This window comes from Pelophylax lessonae (assembly GCF_965119305.1).
Source record: "Pelophylax lessonae genome assembly, chromosome: 8".
In the NCBI taxonomy this organism is placed as follows: domain Eukaryota; kingdom Metazoa; phylum Chordata; class Amphibia; order Anura; family Ranidae; genus Pelophylax; species Pelophylax lessonae.
The window spans coordinates 148,903,909-148,931,437 of record NC_138775.1 but is presented as its reverse complement, the minus strand read 5'-3'; the positions used below and the strand labels follow the sequence as shown (position 1 = coordinate 148,931,437).

Below are 27,529 nucleotides of genomic sequence, written 5' to 3'. Positions count from 1 at the left end.
ACTTCTAAATGTGGCTTGTAAACTGGCTAAGATATCAAATGGATGTGTGGGGATGAAAACAAGAATGTCCAAAAGAGAAACAAATAAAATATAATAGGATATACCCTCCCAGTGCTTGTGCATTCAGACAACTGAGCGTGTAGAAGAGCCCATAGTACTGCAATAGCAAAGGGAGACAAAAAAAGAGAGAAAAAAGAAGAGATAAGGTGAGAGAGAAATCAAGATTTTCAGTGAGTGATGTAATGTAGGATGGACAATAGGAGGTCAGAGGAATGGGGGGGGCAAAACAAGTTAATGATCAGTATAAGGCGAGCAATACAAAATGTGAACAGAGAACTATAGGAATGCATTGATGTCCATTTTTCCTCCGTCAACGGATGGATGAAAAATTAACGAACGGTCCATATGGGTGAAAGGGGCCATAGGAGTTATAAGGTAGCATGTGTATGGTGTAGAAAATCGGCGCTAATTCAAATCAAAAATAAATGTGATAAACTCTGTGACAATAACGATGTCCACCACTGTGAATAGTGCTCTATGTGATTAAACCTGATGCAAAAAAAATCAAGGTAAAATCAATCCTCAATATAAAACTTTAAATGCGAGCCTATACACAAGGAATCTTCAGTAAATGACTATGAAAAGACTGTGCATAAATAAAGTCCTCAAATAGAATAAATAGTGTGTCAATCCCAAAGAAATATATGGTGCAATCACAAAATCAATACAATCGATGAAAAATAGCGATGATCAATATAATCGTTGATGACTGATAATATAAATCTGTGATGAAAAAATTCCTAAAAAATCCATAAAACAATTCATATAAAAAGTGGTATATAAAAATATAAAATATAAGTATCTGAAAAAGTCCCACAGTGTCCAATACACAATCCAAGATGAATGAAATAAATCTTCAAAGCGAAAATCTTAAAAGGATAAACCAATCGTAAGATATAACATCAATAATCTGGATATCGATCCAATCTCCAACAAACAGGTGTGTAGTGGCCGCTTACCTCCCACACACACTATCTGCACATGTGTGTAATCCAAATAAGCCGATTGCTTTCCTTTGAAATGGGCTTCCGACCTCTCTCCTCTCTTGCGGGCATGGAATCACTGATGTTCGCAGTACATCGATCTCCCAATGCAGTAACGATCTTTAGCTGCACAATATGCTCACTCCAAGCCGTTCCGCCTCATAGGGTATAAAATGACATGCTCATGGTGCAGTAACTTCAAAAACCAGTTTAAATAAAATTAAAGATACACTTACAATTAAATAGCAACAAACGAGCAAAAAGAATGCTAGAAGCGATACACTGTAGAACCTCCGGCTACGGCCGTAAACACGGTGGTGACGTCACCCGGCTCCTCCCGACGCGTTGCGTCACTACCCACGTGACTTTATCAAGGGAATAAAGTCACGTGGGTAGTGACGCAACGCGTCGGAAAGAGCCGGGTGATGTCACCTCCGTGTTTTCGGCCGTAGCTATGAAAAGCACAGTCTTTTCATAGTCATTTACTGAAGATTCCTTGTGTATAGGCTCGCATTTACAGTTTTATATTGAGGATTGATTTTACCTTGATTTTTTTTGCATCAGGTTTAATCACATAGAGCACTATCCACAGTGGTGGACATTGTTATTGTCACAGAGTTTATCACATTTATTTTTGATTTGAATTAGCGCCGATTTTCTACACCATACACGTATCAATTCACGGTGGGGACACGGATTAAGATTGGCAGCTTTTTCTTTATTTTTTATTTTGTTATATTTTATTGTTTTTTTTTAAATTGATTTACTCCTATCAAACCCCCGTGAATAAAGTCACGTGGGTAGTGACGCAACGCGTCGGGAGGAGCCGGGTGATGTCACCTCTGTGTTTACGGCCGTAGCCGGAGGTTCTACAGTGTATCGCTTCTAGCATTCTTTTTGCTCGTTTGTTGCTATTTAATTGTAAGTGTATCTTTAATTTTAATTAAACTGGTTTTTGAAGTTACTGCACCATGAGCGTCTCATTTTATACCCTATGAGGCGGAACGGCTTGGAGTGAGCATATTGTGCAGCTGAAGATCGTTACTGCATTGGGAGATCGATGTACTGCGAACATCAGTGATTACATGCCCGCAAGAGAGGAGAGAGGTCGGAAGCTCATTTCAAAGGAAAGCAATCGGCTTGTTTGGATTACATACATGTGAAGATAGTGTATGTGGGAGGTAAGCGGCCACTACACACCTGTTTGTTGGAGATTGGATCGATATCCAGATTATTGATGTTATATCTTACGATTGGTTTATCCTTTTAAGATTTTCGCTTTGAAGATTTATTTCATTCATCTTGGATTGTGTATTGGACACTGTGGGATTTTTTCAGATACTTATATTTTATTTTTATATACCACTTTTTATATGAATTGTTTTATGAATTTTTTAGGAATTTTTTCATCACAGATTTATATTATCAGTCATCAACGATTATATTGATCATCGCTATTTTTCATCGATTGTATTGATTTTGTGATTGTACCATATATTTCTTTGGGATTGACACACTATTTATTCTATTTGAGGACTTTATTTATGCACAGTCTTTTCATAGTCATTTACTGAAGATTCCTTGTGTATAGGCTCGCATTTACAGTTTTATATTGAGGATTGATTTTACCTTGATTTTTTTGCATCAGGTTTAATCACATAGAGCACTATCCACAGTGATGGACATCGTTATTGTCACAGAGTTTATCACATTTATTTTTGATTTGAATTAGCGCAGATTTTCTACAACATACACGTATCAATTCACGGTGGGGACACCGATTAAGATTGGCAGCTTTTTCTTTATTTTTTATTTTGTTATATTTTATTGTTTTTTTTTTGGAATTGATTTACTCCTATCAAACCCCTCTGGGTAGCGCATTGATCCTCTTATTTAATAAGGTAGCATGAGCTTTGGTAATGGCACAAATTGTGCTGCCTTATTATATCTAGACAGGTTAGGTGAGTCTTCCATCATGTATAGGACAGAGGCAGCAATGTGATGTCTATGGAGTCCCTAAATAAATTTGAGTATTTCCCTTTGTTCAATCCTGATGATATATGCTGGAATGGGGATAAGAAGGACTTTGAAAAGGTAGAGCATTTTAGGGAGATAGAACATTTTAAGAGCATGATCGGCTCTTTCAAAAGTTTAATAGCACCATTAAAAAAAAAAAAAATCCTTTAAAGAAATGTTTGGGGAATGCCCTCAATGTGCACTTGAACTGGCACAACTGTATTATGTACTAAAGCACAAGTTACATTTAGAAAGGCAAAAAATAATTGCTGCTTTTTGACATTTAGAAGATGCTTCTTTCTGTTTTTAAACAAAATGGCCAGGGATTCTTCTCAGCATCCATACCAGACCTTAAATTATGATGAGGGTTGGATATAGAATATAAGAAAAGACTTCATGAAAAAAAAATGCAGCTATCCCACACCAATGAGAACTGAGCAATCACATGACCACTACATGCTGCATTATTGGTCTGCTCTGAGAAGAGAGCAGTGACTTTAAAGTGATACTAAAGTCTCGTTTTTTTTTTCTTCAAGAAATAACAAACATGTTATACTTACCTGCTCTGTGCACAGAGCCGGTACTACCACTAGGTGAACTAGGCAGCTGCCTAGGGTGCACTGCTGCTTAGGGCACAGCAATGGCCAGGGGGACTCTGAGGACCCTGATGTAAGGGGGACTCTGGTGACCCTGATGTAAGGAGGGACTTTGAGATTCTAATGTAAGGGAAGACTATAGGGATCCTAATGAAATTGGTGTCTCTGTTGTAAGGGTGAACTCCTGGGACCCTGATGTAAAGTGGGGGACTTTGGGGACCCTAATGAAAAGGGGTAAACTCTGATGTAGGTAGGTCAGGCCCAGGGGGGTTCCAAAATTTCTGACTGCTGCTTTGTTCCCCATACACTGCTCCGATGTTCCGCATACCACTGCAGGATTGGATGATGTTAGCTGGAGACAAAGCTGTCTCCTGCAAACCTCAGTCAATCCATGAAGAAGAAGTATCCAGCCAATGAGGTGCTGCACAAGCCATGCTGCGTGCAACATTACTTCCTCCCAGCTCCCCAGTCAGTCTGCACAGAGAGCTAACTTTGGCAAGGGGGTGAGAGAACATCCCTGTACAGGCTGCATTTGGCATTTGGAGCCTTTTTTGGGGGGGGGGTGCAAGTGGTTGGTCGTGCCTAAGGTGCAAAATAGTCTAGCACTAGCCCTGAATGTGCAGTAGTTTTGCACAGAGCAACCCAGATCCTCCTCTTCTTGGGTCCCTCTTCGGCCCCTCCCTACTGCTGAGTGCCCCCAGAACAAGCAGCTTGCTATGAGGACACCCAAACCGAACCACTGCTCTGGGTGTCCATTCAGACCCAGTGCCATGGTTCTGCCCCACCCCTCTCTCTCTCCTCATTGGCACACTGACTTTGATTGACAGCAGTGGGAACCAATGGTGCCACATTGCTGTCTCAGCAAATAAGGAGGGAGTCAGCCAAGACTGTCCTGAAACATCTCTGGATCGAGATGGGCTCAGGTATGTTTTAAGGTGGCTGAGAGGGGCTGTTACACACAGAAGATTTTTTCATCCTAGTGCATAGAATGCATTAAGAGAAAAAAAACATCTGACTTTACAACCGCTTTAAGTCACTCCTCTTCCCTTTTCTCCTGCAGCGATCACTAGAGTGCAGGGCTATGGAGGGTGTGGGCTCAACTGGCTCTGGCTCTCAGCTGTGTGCTAAAAGATGGAGCCAGCTGTCAATCAGGCAGTGGGGTGGATCCTGACAATATTGTTAAGATGCTTTTTAAGCATGGTGCAGCTCTTCCCCATCAGCTGATTGTGGGCAATAGCCTACTTTTAGCTGACTTTGGTCCACTCCAGTACAAAAGTACTTGTACCCCTGTGACCTGTAAGAAAAAGCATTGCCAAAAAAGCTTTGGCCATACTTTTCTTGTAGGAAAACAAGTGACAATATGATTCAGTTTTATTTACTCTTGACTGGATCATGAGACCGGAAATATGACTTTCATTCTTATTATCATCCATTTTCCAAAAACATACTGGTTGTATTATATACAGATTCTTAAAACAGTATTAAAGAGCTTAAAAATCCCCAATGTCTCCCACTCATTACTATTTTAGATTATTTGTATATATACTGAGGAATAAAATCCCTGTTTACATTTCTTTGAACTTTAATTATTTATTCAGGAATATGAATCTATCTGCATTTGGTAAGGCAATGAAAAGCTGCATAAAGAACTTCTGATCTTTATTCAGGGAGATCTTTAAAGCAGCATTAAACTCAAACAACACAATTTAATAAATTATATAATATATAATTGAATACTTTGCAGAAAGAGCTTTTCAGAAAGAAAATAAGTCTCCTAAATAGCAACAAAGCAGGCAGAGACTGATTATTTGATCTATTTAGTAATTTTTTAGATCTGGTGGCTGACTTTGTTCTTTTTTTTTTTTTTAGGCTTTCTCATGATGATCTGGCCAGCAACAGATCAAGCTGTCCAGCATAAGTGTCAGTTAGAGGGTTGGAACAAACAATGTAGCACCAACAAGGATGCTTAAAATTGTCATCTTTACTTCATTTGTGTAAAACCTTTCCCATAGAAGAAAAAAAGACTGCTTTTCAAAGGTGTCTCCATTGCACCTCCAATGGAGTGAAGACACTCTAAGGCTGGGTTCACACTATTGCGATGTCAGACATCGCATGCGATTCACACCGCTTTGCTGTGCAGATCACATGCGATGTCTGTGCAATGCAAATTCAGCCATACAGATTGTATGGCTGAATTTGCATCGCATTCGGGCAAAAATTATGCAGGACCCTTTTTTTTGTGAACACCCATGAGATTTGATTCCTGCACTGCGATCTGCGAACCGATCTGGGGGTGTCATTAACTTTGTATTGACATCCTCAGCGGTTCACATAGGGCTGTGTGAACTGCCTGCCAGAGACATTCAATGCGGGAACCCGCACTGGAATCTCGCTGGTTCTCTCATCACAATAGTGTGAACCCAGCCTAAGACATAAAGTCATTTAAGGATTCACATGGTGCAATTTTTTTTTTGGTTTAATACTGCTCTAAGGGTCCACAGGCATCTCTTAAAGTGGTTGTAAACTTTCCCCATAACTTTAGCACATATACATCAACATTAAAAGCACTGCTCATTACTATTTACCAAACATACTGTGAAAAATAAAACATACCATACCTGGGAGAAAGAACTCTCCTTAGATCTCATAGAAGAACAGTGGGAACAAATATTTGAAAATGTCCTGAAGGGTTCGGTCAATGTGTGAACTCAGGAAAATAGCTATAAGGTCCTCACTTGTTGGTATAGGGTCCCGACTTCTATCCACAAGTTCGCACCACAAGTATACAACTTATGCTGGCAATGTAACTCTGAATAAGGCTCTCTCACACACATCTGGTGGTCATGCCCCACCATACAAAAGTTTTGGAGAGAAGTTCACAACATAACCTTCAGGGTTTCTACCCTAGCTTTAGACTCCCCCCCCCCCCCCCCCCGGCCAACTCCTTTTGCTCCACTCCACATTACCCAGACGCTCATATTTTAGATCCCTAGCCATGCACATGTTAAACACTGCAAAACGATGTATCCTGGTCTTGTGGGACAAAACCCATGCCCCCTCAATCAAAGATTGGTTTAAAAGAATCAACAAAATCGCTGAAATGGAAGAACTCATAGCCACTACACATGATAAAATCTCCAAATACACCATTCGCTGGTTGTGCTGGTCTCAATTTGTGACTACTTCTGAATATGCCGAAACTATGTGCCCCCACACTACCTGAGCCACCTAAACACCCTACATCTCCAATATACTCTGCGCAAAATGTCTGGGATAACTGAGGTTGAATGGGCCGAATATCAGGCTTAGATAGGAGGCACACGCCCCACCTGTTTCGGCCTGTTTTCCTCTCACCCCCTTTATTTTCATCTCCATACCCTCTATTTTATTCTACTCCCCCCCCCCCTAACTAGCCTCTCCTCATCATTTCCCCCCAATTCCCCCTTTTCTCCCACACCCACCCTCATGCAACTAATAGAACTAACCAAGCCGGCCAGCTGGATTGTCAACCTTGAAACTACCTTTTAACATAAGTAACTCTCAACCTTTGGTATTAGCTATCTGGAGAATCTCACCCCTCCAATACCTTACAGAACCACACACAATCAACCTCCCCGGCCCCAAGAAATCAGTTCAAATCGTACCATAGTAGGTCCTAATGGGAACGTGACCTCTCTAAAAATCTAGGCTATTTTGGCATATGTTACACAAATATGGGTTCTCTTTTACAACCCCTATAATTCTTTAATATACGTATTCTACTACCGTTATATTTCATGATACCCTCATGTTTGGCTAGAACGTTGAACTGCTGTTATTGTTACAAAATTTCTATATACTTTTAGGCCATTAGGGCCATGTAATCTTTACTGTTCCATTTTGTTTTTTTTTTTCTTATTTTTCTCTGTGAATATTCATAACAATAAGCCTAGTACACACGATCAGAAAATTGGACGAAAAATACCGCTTTCGTAGTGATCGTACAATAATCTGATCCCTAGTACACAGTTTTCTCGTACGATACCAGATCGTTCGATTTTCGTTTAACCACTTCCATACTGTGCAGTTACACCCCCTTCCTGCCCAGACCAATTTTCAGCTTTCAGCGCTCTCACACTTTGAATGATAATTACTCAGTCATGCAACGCTGTACCTAATCAAATTTTTATCATTTTTTCACACAAATAGAGCCTTCTTTTGGTAGTATTTAATCACCACTGGGTTTTTTTTTTTTTGCGATACAAGTAAAAAAAGAGCAAAATTTTTGAAAAAAAAAAAACATTTTGTTTAAGTTTCTATTATAAAATTTTGCAAATAAGTAATTTTTTTTTTTTTTTATAAATTTGGGACAAAATTTATACTACTACATATCATTGGTAAATATAACCCAAATGAATGGTTATTATTTAGTCTATGTGAAAGCTATAGAGTCTACAAGCTATGGTGCCAATCATTGAAAATCGATCCCACCTAATCCCACCTGATGTACCGAGGGCCTATCTCATTTCTTGAGGCCCTGAGATGTCAGAACAGTACAAATACCCCCCAAATGAACCCTTTTTTGGAAATTAGACATTCCAGTGTATTTAGTAAGAGGCATGGTGAGTTTTTTGAAGTTGTCATTTTTCCCACAATTTTTGGGAAAACGAAAAAATCATTTTTTTTTTACACAAAATTGTCATAATAACAAGTTATTTCTCACACACAGTATATGCATACTTGCAATTAAACCCTAAAATACATTCTGCTAATCCTCCTGAGTATGGCAATACCACATGTGTGAGACTTTTACACAGCCTGGCCACATACAGAGGCCCTACATTCAAGGAACACCGTCAGGTGTTCTAGGAGCATAAATTACACATATATTTTCCTAACGACCTATCACACTTTTGAAGGACCTGGAGCACCAGGACAATGGAATTACCCACAAAATGACCCCATTTTGGAAAGCAAACACCCCAACGTATATATTCTATGAGGCATAATGAGTCTTTTGAACAATCATTTTTTTTCCACAAGTTTTTGGAAAATGTGGAAAGAAAATGAAAACATATGTGTTTTTACACAAAGTTGTCAATTTATAAGATGTTTCTAACACATAGCATGTACATAGTAAAAATGACACCCCAAAATACATTCTGCTACTTCTCCTGAGTATGGAGATACCACATATGTGAGATTTTGTCACAGCATAGCCACATACAGAACCCCAACATGCAAGGAGCACCGTCAGGTGTTCTAGGAGCATAAATTACACATATAATTTCATTACAATTTATCACACTTTTGAAGGCACTGGAGCACCAGGACAATGGAAACCCCCACAAAATGACCCATTTTGGAAAGCAAACACCCCAACATATAATCTAGGAGGCATGGGCTGCAGATAGGTACTCAGGTACTCTGATGAGCTGCAGACAGGTACTCAGGTACACTGATTGGCTTCAGAAATGTACTCCAGTATTCTGATGGACTTCAGAGAGGTACTTGGGTATTCTGATGGGCTAGAGACAGGTACTCAGGTAATCTGAGGGGCTGGAGACAGGTACTCGGGTACTCTTGGGCTGGAGACAGGTACTTCTTCATTGCCCACATCCATGTCCTACCTCTGTGTTCCTTCCATCCTCCAGTAAGTAGTCTGTAAGAAGAGTGACTACTAAACCAGAACAATGGGTGTAAAGAGTGAGGTTTGACTGTAAAAGTGTCCCCAATCATTTCCACATGACAATAGCCCCAATACCCTGTCTACTGCAGTTATTATCCAAAGTAGTGCAGAAACAAAGCAAATGGCATAGAAGCAATTATACAAATATATCAAATATAGTAATTACAAAACACAATTTTAGAGAGGTTGGTTGTGCCCCCCAGCAAGTACAAGACCTTGTGGCATATGATTAAAAGTATCTTTAGTATGAGGGAGGGAATACCTGGGTCCCTAATAGACCAGAGGACAAAAAAAGTGACAGATCTCAAGTCTATGGCTATGTGCCCCTCAAGGCCACATGGTGTGGTGATGTTCCTCACCCCACTGGGGTACAGAGAATTTTTAGCAGTTCTAACTTAACACGGTGGCCAAGCAAGTTCCCAGTCACATAGAAAATAGGCATCACACGTAAACATGGCCCCTGAGTTATGACAAACATGAGGAAGGAGAACAGTAGGATCATAATCAACCATTGATATGCAGATACCTGTAGTGGGAGCAGTACCAGGAGGGAGAGGTCTTGAAGCCATCAGGACAAGGTGCTTCACTGCAATGCATGCATGTTTGTAATTTCCAATGGTCTAGTCTCCTTGGACACTTTTTGCTGCAGGATACCTTCTCCCATGCCCACGACCTGGTTAGGTCTGATGTTGCGGCGCTGAGCCCCTTCCCCATTTCTTTAATGTAGGATATATTTAGGTCAGTCAGGGCTCACTGCTTCCTGGGGCTTGTAGGCACTGGTCTCTCCCCAACTGTCTGGAGCATGAGTAATGATATCCCTGAGCACAAGGCAGATAGTCCAATCAGCTTGGAACTGAAATAGGATTAGTCCCAAGAAATCAACTGCTATGGTGTGTACAGGATAAACTAGTTTGCATTGATCAAGACCACCAGGTGGAAAGGATGGTCCCACTTATAAGTTTATTGAGTTTAGCAGATCGCCTCCAGTAAGGGCTAACAAGCCAGAAAGGAGCTGGACGGATATCTGTCGAAGTCTACCTTTCTGCCTATTATCTTCCATAACCTAGAAATAGTGGATCTTGCGGAGGACCTACCAGAATTGATCTGTTGCTCCCTTCCTAGGTTTGAGGACCTGCTGTACTCTGACCAGCTCAATGCGTTTGGTTGGTGGTCTATTCAAGACTGAGTTCAAGATATTGTAAATCAGCATGAGAGGTGGCATCTGGAATGCATTCTGATGTTTTAGTTGTGTCCCTGATTCTTCCCATCTTAGACCTTCAGCCAAAGGGCCATAAACTGGTGGTGTTGCAGCCAAGTACAGAGGTTAGTCCCATGCTGTTTAGATGCTTGCTGCAAAGCGATCGCATTGAAGTCCATTAGCAAGACTTGCTGTTGGAGGTCAACATCCAGAGATGGATTCTTAATCTCAGTGGTCCATTACTTCAGGTATATCTAGGCTCAACATTGCTGCTACAGTGCTGGAAGGCCACAACCCTTCTGAGCTTTCTGAACAGGTAGATTAGTTGAGGACATTAGTTAAGGAATGACCAGGTAGGTATTAAAAAGCTTGACAATGGATCCTCTGGTGCCATCGCTTGGGAGTTCTGTACTGGAATCACTGGCAGATCTATGTGCGGAGGAGCCTTATAACTTGACTTCATTGGTGCCATCTTAGATCTGGACTCTGCCATTCCATACTGGGCAACGTTGGGAAATAGCTGTGTAAAATGCACCAGGAGGAGGTCTGTGGTCTGCACATTCGATATTGGTGGCTAACAAGGCTACAGACCTTTTCTTTTTGGGCAAAAGATCTCCCCAGTTGCTTTAGTGTTGTGGTCGCTCTCCTCCATAGCCAGCAAAGCACCACTGAAAATGGTCAGTTTTTTTCTGCACAATAGATAAGAGTGATTTGGAAAAACAACTGTTTTAGGCCACACAACAGGTGTGAGGCTTGGGGGGTGGCCAATTTAAGGGTAGGGCTTAAGGCACAAGATTTTCTGTTCCTTGAGGCTCCTAAGATGTTAATACACCCCTGCTAACTTGTTTGTTAGTTTTCTAAAGTGTAATTAAAATAAGAATCGGGTAACAATCAGCAGCATGCCCATGCTGCTTTTACATCCTTCCCAATTTAACTGCCTTGTCTCTCACCCAGTCAGAAAGGGTTTAACAGCCTCCATATTTGGCATTGCCAGAGCATAATTTCCGCTGATTCCTGGTAAACTTTCAGCTGGATAGATTTAGACATTTTCTAATTGACTGACAGTGCTAGCTGTCTCTAAATCCATTCCCCTACATAAACCAGTTTTTTTGAAGTTGTGCTAAAAATTGTGACAAGCCTGCACAATAGGCTGGTCCAATTCCACAGAACCATGTTTTCAATACTTTGCAATGATAATTATCAACAAAGCTAAAAAACGCTATATTGATATCAAAATAAGTTATGCTGTAATCAAAATTCACTACATAGTCGCAAATAAATCATTTTTATGGTTCTGCCCATCCTTTCTAAAAAGAAAAATAAACCCCTTATTTTTTTATAATTTGTGCTAGAAGTGATTCCATTTCAATTTCATCTGTTATAAGAAGGCAATGATGTATTACTAATGTAGCAATGAAAATGGTCTATTCCACATATATTAGACTGCTGTGACATAAACTACAATTCTTGCTGTGTCACTCTCAGTCAGACACATAACTTGCTCACAAGCTCAGTACGACTAAGCTTTAACGATTGTTATTTCATATTAAAATCATTATTTACAGCTATGAGAATTTTTTAAAAAAAATCACATGACTGAAAATAAGGACAGTTGTAACTTAAAGTGTTACTAAACTCACAAAAGTAAAATCAGTCTGTATACTGTATGCAGTAAAGCATGCTTGTTATACTCACTGTGGAACCTAAGGGGTTAATCCTCTGCATTGTGTAAAAAGGCTGTTTAATCCTTTTTTCTCTGATACTCCCCTTCTTCCACAGTCCCCAAATCATCTCCTGATAGAACAGAGCATTGGGGCAAGCTGCACATGCACATTTTGGTGTGTATTGCTAGAGAGTATTTTGCATGTGATCAGCACAGGTCCAATAAGCACTTTCCAGAAAGAGGATCAGGGGTCCTGCAGCCTCATAGGATAATCAGGGTAGAATGAAAACTCCTCCTACAAGCTTTAACCAGACACTAATAGAAGTCACAAGACTACTCTAACTGCTGATGAGAAAAGGTATTTAGCAGTTTATACTGTATTTACTAAAACAATTGCATTTCTATGTTCTGTGTACTGCAGGGTCCTGAGTTTAGTAACACTTTAATGAATGACGCAATTTCTTAAAAAAAAAAAAAAATATATATACATATTTTTCTATTATTTACATTTTGGTGACAAATACTGAATTATTCTGTTTTTGCTATTTCATGCAACACAGTGCAGCAATGACCTTCATCTGTTGACTTCTTTGGTAGGAAACCAACCAAACCAGAAGTCAATAACATACCAACACTAATATTATAATATATCCTTGCTGTTAGGTTTAAGCAATATATATTATATAGAAAACGTTTATGGACATCACCTATAAAGAAGCACGTGGCGATGAGAAATACCATTCATGCCATTATCTCTACCAGTACCACTTGTTATGACAGTGAGTCTGGTGGTGGGAATGATATAACAGTGCAAGGACTTAGGAACCAGCTCAAGATATCAAGCAGGAGACATCAGAGGAAGATAGGCAATGGAAACATATTACCTATAAATAATTACATTGTTTGGATGCAGAGCTACTTCACTTAAGCCCCGGAAGATTTTACCCCCTTCCTGACCAGGGCCTATTTTGCGATTCGGCACTGCGTGATTTTAACGGACAATTGCGCGGTCGTGCGACGCTGTACCCAAATTAAATTGATGTCCTTTTTTTTCCCCACAAACAGAGCTTTCTTTTGGTGGTATTTGATCACCTGTGCGATTTTTTGATCATGCGCTATAAACAAAAAAAGAGCGACAATTTTGCAAAAATAACAATATTTTTCACATTTTTTTAAATGAAATTCCCCCCCAAAAAAATGTAAAAATCAAAGATTTTTAACATTTTAACCCATTTTGTTTTCTGCTACATATGTTTGGTAAAAAAAAAAAAAAATCGCAAAAAGAGTATTTTGATTGGTTTGCGCAAAAGTTATTGCGTTTACTAACTAAGGGAAAGATTTTTGTCATTTTTATTGTTTTTTTTTAACGAGTAATGGCGGCGATCTGCGATTTTTTTTGCGGCACTGCAACATTGCGGCGGACAGATCGGACCCTTGACTGACATTTTTTACACTTTTGGGGGTACCAGTGACATTACTACAGTAATCAGTGCTATACATATGCATTGTTACTGTAAAAATGACACTGGCAGGGAAGGGGTTAACTTTATTTGAGAAGGAGGGGTTAAGTGTGTCCCTAGGGGCGTGCTTCTAACTGTGATTGGATGTGGCTAGTGATGTAACAGCAGAGATCTACGGTCCTACATAGCAGGACCGTATGATCTCTGCTGTTACACAGGGGAGAATGACAGGCGGCTTTGTTTACACTAGCTGCCTGCCTTTCTCCCTCTGTAACCGACGATCGCGAGTGAGCGGCGGACATCGGGTCTGCTGCTCACACGCGCGGGGGGGCAGTGAGCGAGTGGGAGCGGGCGCGCGCTCGCTCCCTAGAGCCTCACAGGCTAGCGACGTAGATCTACGTCGCTTTGCCTGTGAGGGGCTGAATGCCAATGTAAATAGTCGTTAGGCAAGTGGTTAAGTGGGCTGCTCTAAAGTTCTATAAGTTGTATTGTGTTAGACCCAAGACAATTTTAGCCATGAGAATTCTAACTAAGCTTAGTTATGGGATGTATTTTTGAACTGTAGGTTTTCTGCAAAATATAAACAGCCGAAACACTGTTCTGTCCAAGAAGCACAATGGAAAACAACAGGAGGCCATTCCACCTTTTCCATGTTATCATTCTGTATCTCAGTAAATATCTGAAACCACATCATTATTATTTACTGCTCTTGGCCAAAGTACTTTATACTGCTCTTAAAGCCAAATATTCTGTTGTCTACTGCAGTGCTAAATATAAGGAGGGAAACAAAGGCACGTATTTGGTATACACTGTCTACATTTTTATTTAAAGTCAGCCTTACTACAATAACTTGTGTATCTTCTGCCTCCTCTACCAGTACTATTATGTGGAATGTCTGGGCAGATAACTAAAATCGTACCTTTTCAAAATACTGGTGGCATAATCACTTTAGTCAACTGTCCACTCTCTACACTGAGGTCTCCAGAATTGACTCTGTGTGGCTTGGTACACTGTATTACTGACTCCTGGGCAAGGAAGGCACTTGTATCTCATGCCTTTTTGGAACAATTTGGTAACCAGTAGTGACAGGTAGGAAGTTGTAACACTGCTACTGCGATGTGCAGACAGGTAGACATTCAAAACTGGATAATTGTCCTCTGGATAATTGTTGTTCTCCCTAAGATTTTCACGTAGCAATACTCTCCATTTTTAAATGTCTCTACTCAATCTATCCCACATATAATGCAAAATACTATCATGTCATATTGAATCTCATGACTCTTGGGGAAAAACACAAAAGCAAATACTTTTTAGATACTTTTGCATTGTAGTGGGGTATGGAGAACAACAAAATGCTAGTTTTGCTGATCTCACAACTCTTTCCCAGCTTTAATTACGGTATTCTATTAGAAAAAGTTTTCGGCTACCTCAAGCCTATTTTATAGTTGTGGATAAAGCGGTTAAGAGTTAACGTTTCTGTTTGGTTTTTCATTACTGTATGTGATCCCATTGGGAAGATTCTACCTTTCTTCTGATCCTTTTGATGCCCATACAAAAAATGGGGGGAGCATTTGCCACCTGGATAGGAAGGGACAAACAGCAATGAAAACATTGTCAGAATTTCTGACAGTTATTCACCTTACTAAAAGTTTGCTTGTGTTTTTATCTTGTCCCCAATGAAGAGATCTCTCATCACTTCTTATCCTTCCTAATATAAATGAATACATCTACCATCTACCATGAACAGAGAATACTACAACCCTTCCTCTAAATGCCTGTCTGCCTCCCTCAAGCATACACAGTGTATATATTTATTTTCATATATATATATATATATATATATATATATATATATATATATATATATATATATATATATATATATTCTACAGTATGCATTTAGTCCCCCGGTAATATCAGCTTCCATTGTGCTGCTGCTGTTGCTGCTGCTGCTGCTGCTTCAGTGTAAGAGAGCATATACTGAAATCATACCAAATGGTAAAAGAAGTACCTTTCCTGTAGGAAATAGTGCTCTTGGCTCCCTACAATGCCAATCACAAGACCAAATGGCAGAAATGGGATCTTGTGATCTTTGTTAAAGGGGTTTAAGAGATTGACGTTCAGGCAGATCTGGCCAGTCAATATCCTTGCCTGAATTCTAATCCTCTCCTTTTAGCAAAAACCATGTGACCAATATTTTTGACTGTCTGTAACTTTAAGGGAGCAGGATAGACAAAATGGGGTGGGAGGTCGCAGGGTTTTTGAATAGTTCCACTAAAAGCGTCCCATTAGCACACTAGCTATCGATAGCGCTGCCCCTGCACTGCACTGCCCCCCCCCTCCCCCCCCAAAAAAAAAGTTTGTTTTTTTCTTTTTCACTGTGGGATTAAAAAAGAAATCTTCTTTCTTTTATTTCTCCTGTAAATTCAAGCTTTTCCTATAACCTTAGTATAGCCTCAAAATCACAATTAAAACAATACAAATATTGTCTGGTAATACCGTCTGCAAAGAGCATATCCCCTTATATTGTTTTCACCTTGACACATTTTTAAATATGTGTTCAGTTAAAAAAAAAGTATTTCAGGAAAAAAAAAAAAACAATAAAATCCCATCATAGGAAATTAAGCTGCTAACTGTATCAAGGAAGTGGATCTTGTGAATCCTTGGCAAATAGTTTTTTTAGGAAAATTGCTAATCTTCTAAAAGAAACAGACTATTTAAGGATAAAACATATCAAGCAAAGTTACTATAAAGTATTTTGACTACAGCATTTCACTTTTGTCATGTTACTGTAAAATATTACTCTACTGACATCAATGTAACATAATTATTTAACTAACTAGAAAAGGGCTTACTCAAGAGGCAACTTTCTCTGACATTCAACAAAATCATGAAATAGAGCATAATTATAATTGCCATTATATACATGCTATGAAAACATATTTTATTACAATACATATATCTGTGTTTAAAGGATACTATGTCTAAAAGCAGTTAAATGTAATTTGAATATGAGCTTCTTCATCTGGTAGTAGTGTTTGCCTTGTATGTCATCATGCTAGCAAACCTTTTGTGTAGGATGTAGATATAATGATTTTAATGGCGGCCTTGCAAAACAAGCATTTAGGTGATTGCAGCTGAATTAAATATCCAGTAAAATAGTATGCATTTTTTTTAAACCTGTAAATTTAATTTCCAGTAACCTATTTGTAAAAAATATTTACCTTTGCCGATGCTCAGCTTCAGTTTTGTGTGATGGCCAATGTCCTTGAGAAACAAGGGATTAGCCAGCTCCAGAGCAGCACTTGGGAGCAGGTGGACAGATTAGGAATGAGGTTTAGCTCTCTGGATAATAATGATGACACTTGCAGAAATAGCTCTGTGTAAGTAATAGGATTATGATGGAGGATTTGGAAAATGTTGTTTATTAGTGTAGACCAATAAGAAAGCTGCTGATATCCAGTCTCAAAAGGAGAGAAACCATCCCCAGTGCTGTTTCATAAATAAAATATTCTGCCAATATTCTGCAAGAAAGTGAAACTTTGTAGCAATTGCTGTTTGCCTAATATTAAGATTCAGAATCAGAATACTTTATTAATCCCAATGGTAAATTATTGAAATAAATGTAGAATTATAATTAGTTGCTTTTTACTCTACAAAATAATGTTAGTGCAACTATGTCAAAGCTACTAGTTCTGAAGTACCAAGATGTTCTGTCATAAGAAGCAAGAATAAACTAGCACAGCACCAGTTTGCTGCAGTTTGCTTACCCTAATAACAATAAATCATAGACACTTTGTCCACTCATGGTTTTAGACTATTACATAGTCCTTATTCATAACTGTCGTAATGTAAAACGTACACCTTTCGATTCATTCTCCTCTCCTGTTCCCGGCATTATGACATCACTGAATGCTTGAAACCATTATGTAATATGTTTAGCCCTGGAAACAAGAAATCACTAGCTTTCAATGCCAAGATCTTGGCACAGGACTTTCAGTGCTGGCCGCTCCAGTGCCTCTTAAGGTATGAAACTCTGGGAATTCAAGTTAGAGTTAGTAGTTTTGTTATAGGGTAAGTAATGAATAATGTTTAGGTCAGGGATAGCTGATTAGGGTAAAGTGATGTGGTTATACTTAGAGTAAGGATTTAGGATTTCTTCTTTTAATATGAGGGATTACGTTCAGGGTTTGAAGTAATGTAGGGTTGAAACTCAACTATGCCTTCAAAAGCATGAGCTTTGCTATGATTGGTGACTTCTAACTCTTACTAGGCAGGGACGTGGACTGCTTCTGGGACATAGGACAGCAAACAATAAAGCCAGGTGGAGTCAAAAACAGAAATAGAAAAATCAGCACAAGGGACATAACTTTCAGTTAGTATGTGTCACTTCTGTTGATTCTTCTTTTTTTTAGTCTTAATCCACTTGTTCCTGCACCCCCAACCCCACCCCCCCCCCCAAACCCAGCCACCGTAATCTTACGATAGCTTGTTTATGCCTACCCTTTCCTGCCTTTTCTGACATTTTTAGACATCATACTACAACTTTTTTTGAATTTCACAATCTCTGAAAGGGGATTGACAGTTGATTGATAGTTCTGCCCCCTCCATTCACAGTTCCTGTGTCATTGAGTCTTCTTCTTTTAGTAGTAATCCACTCAATCCTACACCCCACAATCCTGCCGCTGTAATCTTGCGGTAAAGCGGGTATTAAAACAGCTGAGAGGTGGCCAGGAGCTCTCTATGCCCTTTCCTTTCCCACCTGGTCCGCCATTCACGAAAGCCATACTAAAGCTTTCTATGAATGACTCTGAATCTTTGAATGGGAGGCAGATGGATGACTGATAGCTCCTTCCCTCCAGTCACAGCTCCTGTGTCATTCAAAGAAGCTGTAGAACCGCTACTATGAATGGTGGATCAGGCAGGAAAGGAAAGGGCAGGCATAATTAAGCTTTCTTGATGAGAGCTGCTGACAGCCCCTTATCTCTATTACCCTCTTCCACACCAGAAGATTATGGCGGTGGGGTTAGGGGGTACAAGACAGAGCAGTTTACATGAAATGCTCAACGATCCAGGACTTGACCATCTTATGGAACTACAATTTGTTTACACCGGCTGTCAAGTTTTTAGTGTTTACACCATCTGCTTTACTGAAAACGCACTCAGAAATTATACTGGAAGCTGGGCAAACAGAAGGTCCAGTGCATACTGAGTAAGCCCTGAGAAGTTGCCCGATGCATATTGTGTCAACCACACAGCTCCCATGGATCCCATGTAATCATCCACCTGCTGCTTTAGTCACTGCTGGTGGTGGCCTATACCTCGTGGAGTCACTCATGTTGGAAAAAATTCCTTATCCATTGGATTGCCACCACACTGCATGATGGGGAAACTGCTGCTTGTGCTGCCACTATACATTCTAACTCTGTGATGGATGTAAATAATCCACAAAGCAAAGAGATGGAGAAAGCCAGGCTTATAAAGGAAGGGTGATGGCCATTTACTGTTTTACAGGAATAGCAAAAAGGGAAGGATCATTCACGTTCATCCAAGCAGTGCTACAGAGATGAACTTGATGGCAACATCAATTTTGATAAAATTACTTCACTCATTCCCATTGAAGATAAAATAAAGGTAAAGAATCCTGGGAACACTGAATTCTTTCAACAATGTTTCAAGTACGAAAACGAAAGTACCACGATTTTGAATCAAGGCATATAAATTTACAAACAAAGTTGCACTTGATATAGTAACTAAATATATTCAATTTGATTTTATAGCCATAGAACTATAAAATGAAATCATACTGGGGATTTACATTTATGTAACAAGGGTGACTCCTCAAATTCTCTTGGAATTAGACTTCTGTCAATTTTTAAAGCTGAATTCCAGGTATTTTTTTTTAATATATTGTTAGAAAATAAAAAACATCCTACAAATGGCACCCATACAGAGCAAGCACCCTCCTGTGTTCACCATGCAGCAGGGCAGCCAGTCAGCACGGGAGCCAGGAGACTGTACCAAACACTGTAGTAGCGATTACACGGGTATGGCATATGCATACTTAACATTGGTCCAAGTTGGACCAATGTAAGTATGCAAAAAAATTCATACCTGGATTTCAGCTTTAAAAAATAATGATCTTGTACAATGGTAGATACATTACAGAGAAACTAATGGTTTGTAGTCAACTTTATTTTGTTTAAAGTATATAATGATAAATTTACCATACAAAACCAAAAGAAAACCTAATTTAAACCAAGGTTTTTTGTTGTGTTTGATGCCTCTGATTACTAAGTGAAAAAAGTTATGCGGACTCCTGGAGTCCTGCATGTAAGCTACTTTTAATGTAACATCCCTCTGACCTTCAGGAGGCAGGTGGAGTACCCCTAGTGACAGGAAGGGCTGACCTTTCACCCAAATGAATAGTTCTCAGATAATAATCCTAACATAACTGAAAACCATCTTTTAGTCGTTCACTGCAATTAACTGAGAGAGCCATCCTGGTCAGTGCAGGATGGCTCTCTGCATCTGGCAATAATGGGGTGCCTTGCAGATCTCTCCCACAGCCGTAGGAAGTCTGTGCTGGACCTACTGGCCGCAGGTGGTGACAGATTGTTTTCTGCAGCAGCAGTTGAGGCAAACTTGGTGTCCAAAATGAGTTCTACAGATTCTGCAGCAGCAGTTTTGATTGCACAGTCCACGAATGATGTAGAACACCAAACTACTGCATGGTAGCATTGTACTCTGGTGTCAGTAAAAGTCTCCCTGAGACCAGCTGCATCAGTAGCAATTCGAGGTGCTGTGACTTTCCAATCTGCTGAGGCAAAAGAGACATTGAAAAGAATAAAGCCCATCATGTTCTATTCGTCTCACACCCAGATGCAGCTATGTAACACATGCAGCAAGATGGCAGGGCACACAGGCTGCAACGTCTTCCTCTTCAACAGCAGCAACTGTTGATTGGTCCAATATCTCTCTGGAACCTTCAATGCCTCTTCTCCCTGGAAGTGCACCATCTAGAGTCTGCTTTTAACCCCTTCAGCACCAGTCTACAATGACAAAGAAAAAAGGGTTACACTCTCCCAAACAAAAAACAACCAGGTTCTTCCCCACATTGAATAGGATGGTCGTAATACAGTCTCTGCAATTATTGAGGCTTGAGGATGATATTCTGTCACTTTCCTACAGACCCAAAGCAAATCTTTGAGCAGTCAACCTTTTTAGAGGCAACCACAACAAAAATCATGTTGAGCCTCATACTGGGAGCCAAAAATGTAGCGGCCCACTGAACTCCAGGAAGCAGGTAGAGTCCCCCCAGAGACAGGGAGTGCTGATATTTTTACTCCTGTAGTTCTCAGGCAATAGTGGAAAATGCTGGAAATAATCTCCCACTTAAACTCCAAAGAGGGAAAGGTAAGGAATTTAAAACATTACTGACCTGAAGAATCAATAGCACAGTAATGGACACCAGTACACGGGCCTTTACGCTGAATCCAGCACCTGTACCTTCTTAGATGAAGCAGTAGTTGTTTCCAATAGAAACCATATCTTCATTAGCAGTAACAACAGCTTTGATGATCCCATCCTGATGCTTCCCCAGGCTCTCTGTCAGTTCTTCCTCCATAGGACCTCAAGTGGCAGAGTCACCTCTGGTACTTCATCCCAGATACCGTCTCTTCTTCTCCTGGCCTGTGCTCCCTGAGCCCAAGGCCCAAAGCACCAGGATACTCTGCACAGGCAGACTCCTTCTGCTACTAACTGACAAATAATAAAATGCACCACGCTAAAGTCGACGATGTACGATGTACAACCAAGTAGGACCACCTGGGATCATCAACAACTACAATAACAAATGAATGCACAACAGATTTGCTGCCCTCTTCAGTACAGGAACACCACTGGCAGCAACTCAACCAATAAATTAAATTTAAGATACTATCAATAACTTACAAAGCCATCCACAACCTGGCCCCAAGCTACATCACTAACCTGGTCTGGAAATACCAACCAAATAGTTATCTTTGCTCCTCCTAAGACCTCCTGCTCTCTAGCTCCCTTGTCACCTCATTCCATACTGGCCTCTGGGACTTCTCCTGAGCCTCTCCCATCCTCTGGAATGCTCTACCGCAATCTGTCTGACTATCTTCTACTTTGACCACTTTCAGACGATCCCTGAAAACTCATCTCTTCAGAGAAGCCTATCTGGCCCCCCCTAACTGAACATTTATTTTCTCCATCAGCACATCCCTCACAGTTATTACCTCTTGACCTTCCCTTTTAGGTGGTAAGCTCCAATGAGCAGGGCCCTCTGATTCCTGCTGTATTAAAAAATATTGTAGTTGTATTGTCTACTCTAAGTTGTAAAGCGCTGCGTAAACTGTTGGGACTATATAAATCCTGTATAATAAAAAAATATATATAAGCACTCCATTATACTCACAAAGAGAGAATGGTCACAGGCATTGAACACAAAGCTCCACCAGACGCGTGTCAGTCAGATAGGTGAAGCTGATGGGTTTCGAGGGTCATGCCAAATTCCTCAGCGCTATGATAGAGTGTTTTACTATTTCTTAAAAGTTTTTATGAAAATGCACTAGACGGGTGCGCCTTCTTCCTACTTTTTATTTCCCTCTGCTCCCAGCCTTCTGCTCCAAGCATATGCATAGGCCTTAGCTTAGCTACTTCACACACACCATCCCCAAGCCTGAGAGAGATCACCCAGCCATCAACAAATATTAACACCCTTCCCCATGATGTTCCACTGGAAAATTAACTTCCAATGGTTGGCTGGGAAAGAATATAAATATTCATATTCCAAGGCCACTGTGTATCCTCATACTAATGCCAGAGGTATCGGTGACACCTACTAAAGGAGAATTGGCAGCCAGGCTGAACTTAGGGGAAAGCCAAATGAGCATATACACTAAAAATCAGCTGGGTTGACTATCACCGGGTGCAACTAAATTAAGATTGTATCCTCTGTTTAGGATAAGGTTAGGGTTTCCACCTGTCTGGGTTCCACCTGGACAGTCTGGGTTTTAAATCACGTGTACGGGTTTCAGTCTGCCTGATACCCAGACACGTTATTCACACCGGGCTTGTGAATGTAGCAGCTCTCAAAGCACCAACGTAACGGAATGCTGAACTTTTCAGACGCTCCCTTGCTAACCCCCTTTCCATATAGGGAGTGTGGGTGGGGAAAGTCAAATTGCTTAAGCCGCGGGGCATTGCATGGAAGGATACTGTATTCCAATGGGCCCCTCCAGCCGGGCGGGGGCTAGGGCGAGGTGGGCAGTTCCATTGTTGCAGTGGCTATGTGGGGTTCTCATGGCATGTGTGGGGAGGATGATGCTGCTGGATCAGAGGAGGCAGAGTGCAGTAGTGAAAAAAGTGTAGTCTGGGGCATGCACCAGGGAAGGTAAGGGTGAAGGAGGCAACATGTCCAAGCATTGTACTCTGTGCAATAAACTCATGGCATTGTGTACAATATACTATTGCGTTGCCACTAACTTCTAATATTATAGATAGTTCAGGTTGCTGCTCACATTCAAATGTGTTCCCACATTCCACAACTAAATATTTAAACATTAATGGTGTTAACCACATGTAGAAACATATTTTAAATAAAATATATAAAAAAATTGGTAGTTAAATACAAAATCCCTGTGCAGCAAATCTATTAATACCAATAAAAATATACCTCAAAATATTACCACATATGTTGAAATATTATAAATGAACTTCCTAAAAATGGTAATTTAATTCACAATATCAGTGCTGCAAATCTAATGATTAGAATATACTAATAAAATATGCTCCAAAAATTTGAATACGTACTGTATACCAATGTTGTAAATTACATAAAAAAAATTTAAAATTATTAAATCCACAATCTCATTGCAGTGAATCATCAATAATAAGCAAGCTGCATGCTACAAATAAAAGTCTGTGCAACCACAAATTTGTAGCATGTACTTTATGTATTATTGTTGATTTACTGCACTGAGATTGTGGATATAATTCTTTTGGATGTTCTTTATGTAATTTAAAACATTGGTACCGGTATATGTATTCTTTTCAATATATTGGAGCACATTTTATTGGTACAGTATCTCACAAATTGTTTTGTCCTGCACTCACAGTGTGTACCTGTATTTGCCATTTGATTGATGTGGAAGAAGACACTCCTTTTTCTGAATTTCATCAGAAGTGCGGTCATTCCTTTTTGCTTGATGTAATCCTGGATTGCGGATCCGACCAGCACCTGATCCTAGTCTCACCTGGAGCGGTCTCCCCAGCTTGGACTCTGCCTATTCCTCCGTGATTACAGACCAGCTCGGTGAGTGTCTTTCATGATATATTCATTTGGAGTTTATATTCCTATACATCATTGTTCAGCGAACAAAGGCATTTAATATATCACTATACCTGTGAGTTGCATATATGGACATGGAAGAACCATCCACTAGTAGAACCCTAAGAGACTTGAACACAAACCCCCTTAGAAGTAATGCACATGCAACTTTAAAGCAAACAAGGGAGGACAGCTCAGTCTCCATAAAACCACTGTTCTACAAATTGGAAAAACTTATGGTGAAAGAAATAAAAGCCTATTGGGAAAAAAACACTATTAACGAGTATCTGGACTTGGAGCGTATCCTGAGAGGTCTACGGATAAAAAAGTTCCCCACATTCGATCTCTTTAATGAGGAATTAAAAAAGCAGTGGACCGATACACTTTCCACCTGTTCCTTTAAACTTATGAAGCTTATAGTAGACTCCAAGACACTGGAACTAAAAAGGTTACAAGATGAAATCTCAAAACTACAGGAAGAAATCACTCCGTTAAAAAGTAACCCTTTGTTTACGGAATTGGATCTTAAACTAAACGATAAAATAAACAAATTGGAAACCAACACGATGAGCGGTAAAAAAGAAAAGCTATCAAGAGATAAAGTTGACTATGAGACAAATAATGTCTATATTTGGAAAAAAACGAACACCTGGAATCGCCATTACCAGAAGAAAAAAGTCAGCTTTTCAGATGCGGAGACTACAGGCACTGACACATCAGTAGCCTATACATCGTCCGATACATCTATTGATTATACACAGATGCCCAGACCACATTCCGGTTCCTTTAATGGGTCAAAAAACGAGCCAAGAAAGGGCAGAAATGCAACCAAAACGAAAAAATCATCAAAAAAGCCAAAACAAGGAGAGGAGGAAAGAAAAACCAGCGATTTTTCAAATGGTCAATACAATCTGAGGATACATCGCAAGTGATGTATAGTAATGTAGTAAATTTGTCCCAGTGGAGTCTTACATCAGATGAAATATCTTTACTATCTAAAGGACTGAATTTTTGTCCCCATACTCACTTTGACCCGTTTGATACTACACTACATATTAACAAATTTATACGAAATTTAACTTTAAAGAGACATTTCTTTGTAGACACAGAGGACAATACGATTGAAGAAACCAATTTGGACTCCAATCCTCCCGACAACAGCCAAACATACTCTCCAATCTTGTCGTTTCGTGAACAATGTGCTGTTTCGGAACTAGAGGAGCTAATCCATGAATCACATTCATCATACCCCGATAGGGATGAGGGAACACGTCGGGTTAATTTGAATATACCATCATCTTTTTATCCCATACAATCCCGATCGGCTGAAATGGATAAGTTCCAAAAACTAGTCGAAAATGACATTTTTAAGCTGGCTTCAAACCTATCTACATATGGTAAAACCAATACAGATAATTTGTCCGTGAATGAAAGGAAATCGTTGAAATTACTACAGGAAGATGATTCTATCATCATTAAAAATGCGGAAAAGGGAGGAGCCGTAGTTGTCCTCGATAAAACACACTATAAAGCGGAAGCTATGAGACAACTAATGGACACAAATACATATTAAATTTTAAAAAGTGATCCGACTAACAAGTTTAAAAATGTCTTAAAGCATCTTGTCAAGAAAGGGGCAGCCATAGGTGCCTTTTCCATCAAGGAATTTGAAAATATGATCCCGGAGTTCCCAATAATACCAATCTTCCATCACTTGCCGAAGATACATAAGGGACTGGATCCAGTACATGGACGCCCAATTGTATCAGGCATTGGCTCCCTCAACGAACGACTAGGAGAATGGCTGGATGGACAACTCCAGCATATAGTACAAGTTCTACCAAGCTATTTGAAAGACTCAAACCATTTGCTAAAAATCATGGATTCTTTCGTGTGGTCCGAGGAGTACAGCTGGATCACGTGTGACGTGTCCAGTCTGTACTCCTCCATTCCACACACATTAGCACTGGAAGCAGTTGGTTACAGTCTAGAAACATATACGGAGATGTCACCTGTTTTACAGGCTTTTGTGATAGAAGTCCTTGACTGCTTATTAACGCATAACTATTTTGCTTTTGATGGTGTGTTCTACCTCCAAAGATGCGGGGCAGCGATGGGAGCCAAATTCTCACCTTCCCTAGCCAATCTTTACTTGGGTTGGTGGGAAAGGTCCTGCATCTTTGGAGGTAGGAACCCATACAGGGATAATACTTTTTTATACTGTCGCTACATTGACGATTTACTATTTATCTGTCATAGATCTGTTGATCTTGAATCATTTATATCGTTTTTGAACAATAACGACCTGAACCTCTCCTTTACGGGTATTTCCAGTTCAGACAAAATTATGTTCCTGGACATAACTTTGAACCATGCAGGTGATAAAGTTATTTCCTCCCTATACAGAAAGCCCCAGGTGGGTAATAGCTTATTACATGCCAAGTCGGGACATCCTCTCCACACAAAAAAAGGAATTCCTGTGGGGCAGTTTTTAAGGCTCAGAAGGATTTGCAGTGACAGTGACACCTTTAAAGAGGAATCATATTCCCTATACCAGCGCTTTCTCCAGAGAGGCTATCCCAGGTGGATGTTGGACAGAGCCTATCGACTAGCCCTTGGGAGAAACCGCACTGATCTCCTGCAACTTACTGCGCCTAATCATACTGCACCCACAAATCAGGAGTCCGATCCCAATTTTGCACAAGCGACAAAGGGTCCCTCTAGTGACAAATATATGAGAAACAACAAAAAAGATAAATTCACACCTTTGGTCACATTGGCACTTCCATACAGTCTAGAATTTAACAACATAAAATCCATAATAAGGAAACATCTACCTATTTTACATCTAGACCATGCATGTAATGAAATTTTGGGGAAAGGATTCAATATTGTGGCTAAGAGAGCGGCCACCTTGGGAAATGTATTGTCCCCTAGCATGTATCAAACCAAAACAACCCCCTCATCGCAAACGTGGTTACACTGTAGAGGAAACTACAGATGTGGGGCACGGGACTGTCCCCTGTCCCCATATTCTAAAAAGTCCCCAATTTCAATCCACTATTAGTGGCAGGATCTACAAAATAGATAAGTTATTCAATTGCAATTCTGAATACATTATATATTTGATTACCTGCAAAAAGTGTTTAACCCAGTATGTGGGCAGAACAACTAGGAGACTAAAGGACCGATTTAGAGAACATTTAAGCGACATTCGTTGTCTCAAATCAACCAATGTCGCTCGTAATTTCAATGACCTACATGAAGGGGACACTTCTCTGGTCATGGTTCAGGTCATTGAAAAAATCTTAAAACCCAAAAGAGGAGGAGATATTTTTCAGATACTTTGCAAACGTGAAGTTTTCTGGATATTTAAACTCCGTACAAGATTACCTGAAGGCATGAACTTTGAGTGGGATGTGACACACTTTTACACCTAATATTTATCAGTATAAACATTGTCCAGAAACATGACTATTACAATGCACATATTTCCCTACTCTGGTAATTCTACACCAGATATCCTGT

At 39.9% G+C, this 27,529-nt stretch overlaps 1 protein-coding gene across 2 annotated transcripts in view; it reads right to left on the bottom strand.

The window, feature by feature from the left end:
* The window catches only part of PDC (phosducin), a 51,984-nt gene extending 35,000 nt beyond the window's left edge, over nucleotides 1–16,984 (bottom strand). The window contains exon 1 of one of the 2 annotated variants that reach the window (XM_082264964.1): nucleotides 16,869–16,984. The gene's annotated coding sequence lies outside the window, so the exon portion shown is untranslated. Of the gene's footprint in view, nucleotides 1–15,655; nucleotides 15,760–16,868 lie in introns of those variants that run through there. The other variant, XM_082264965.1, reaches the window with a different exon arrangement.
* Nucleotides 16,985–27,529: the final 10,545 nt, after the last annotated feature.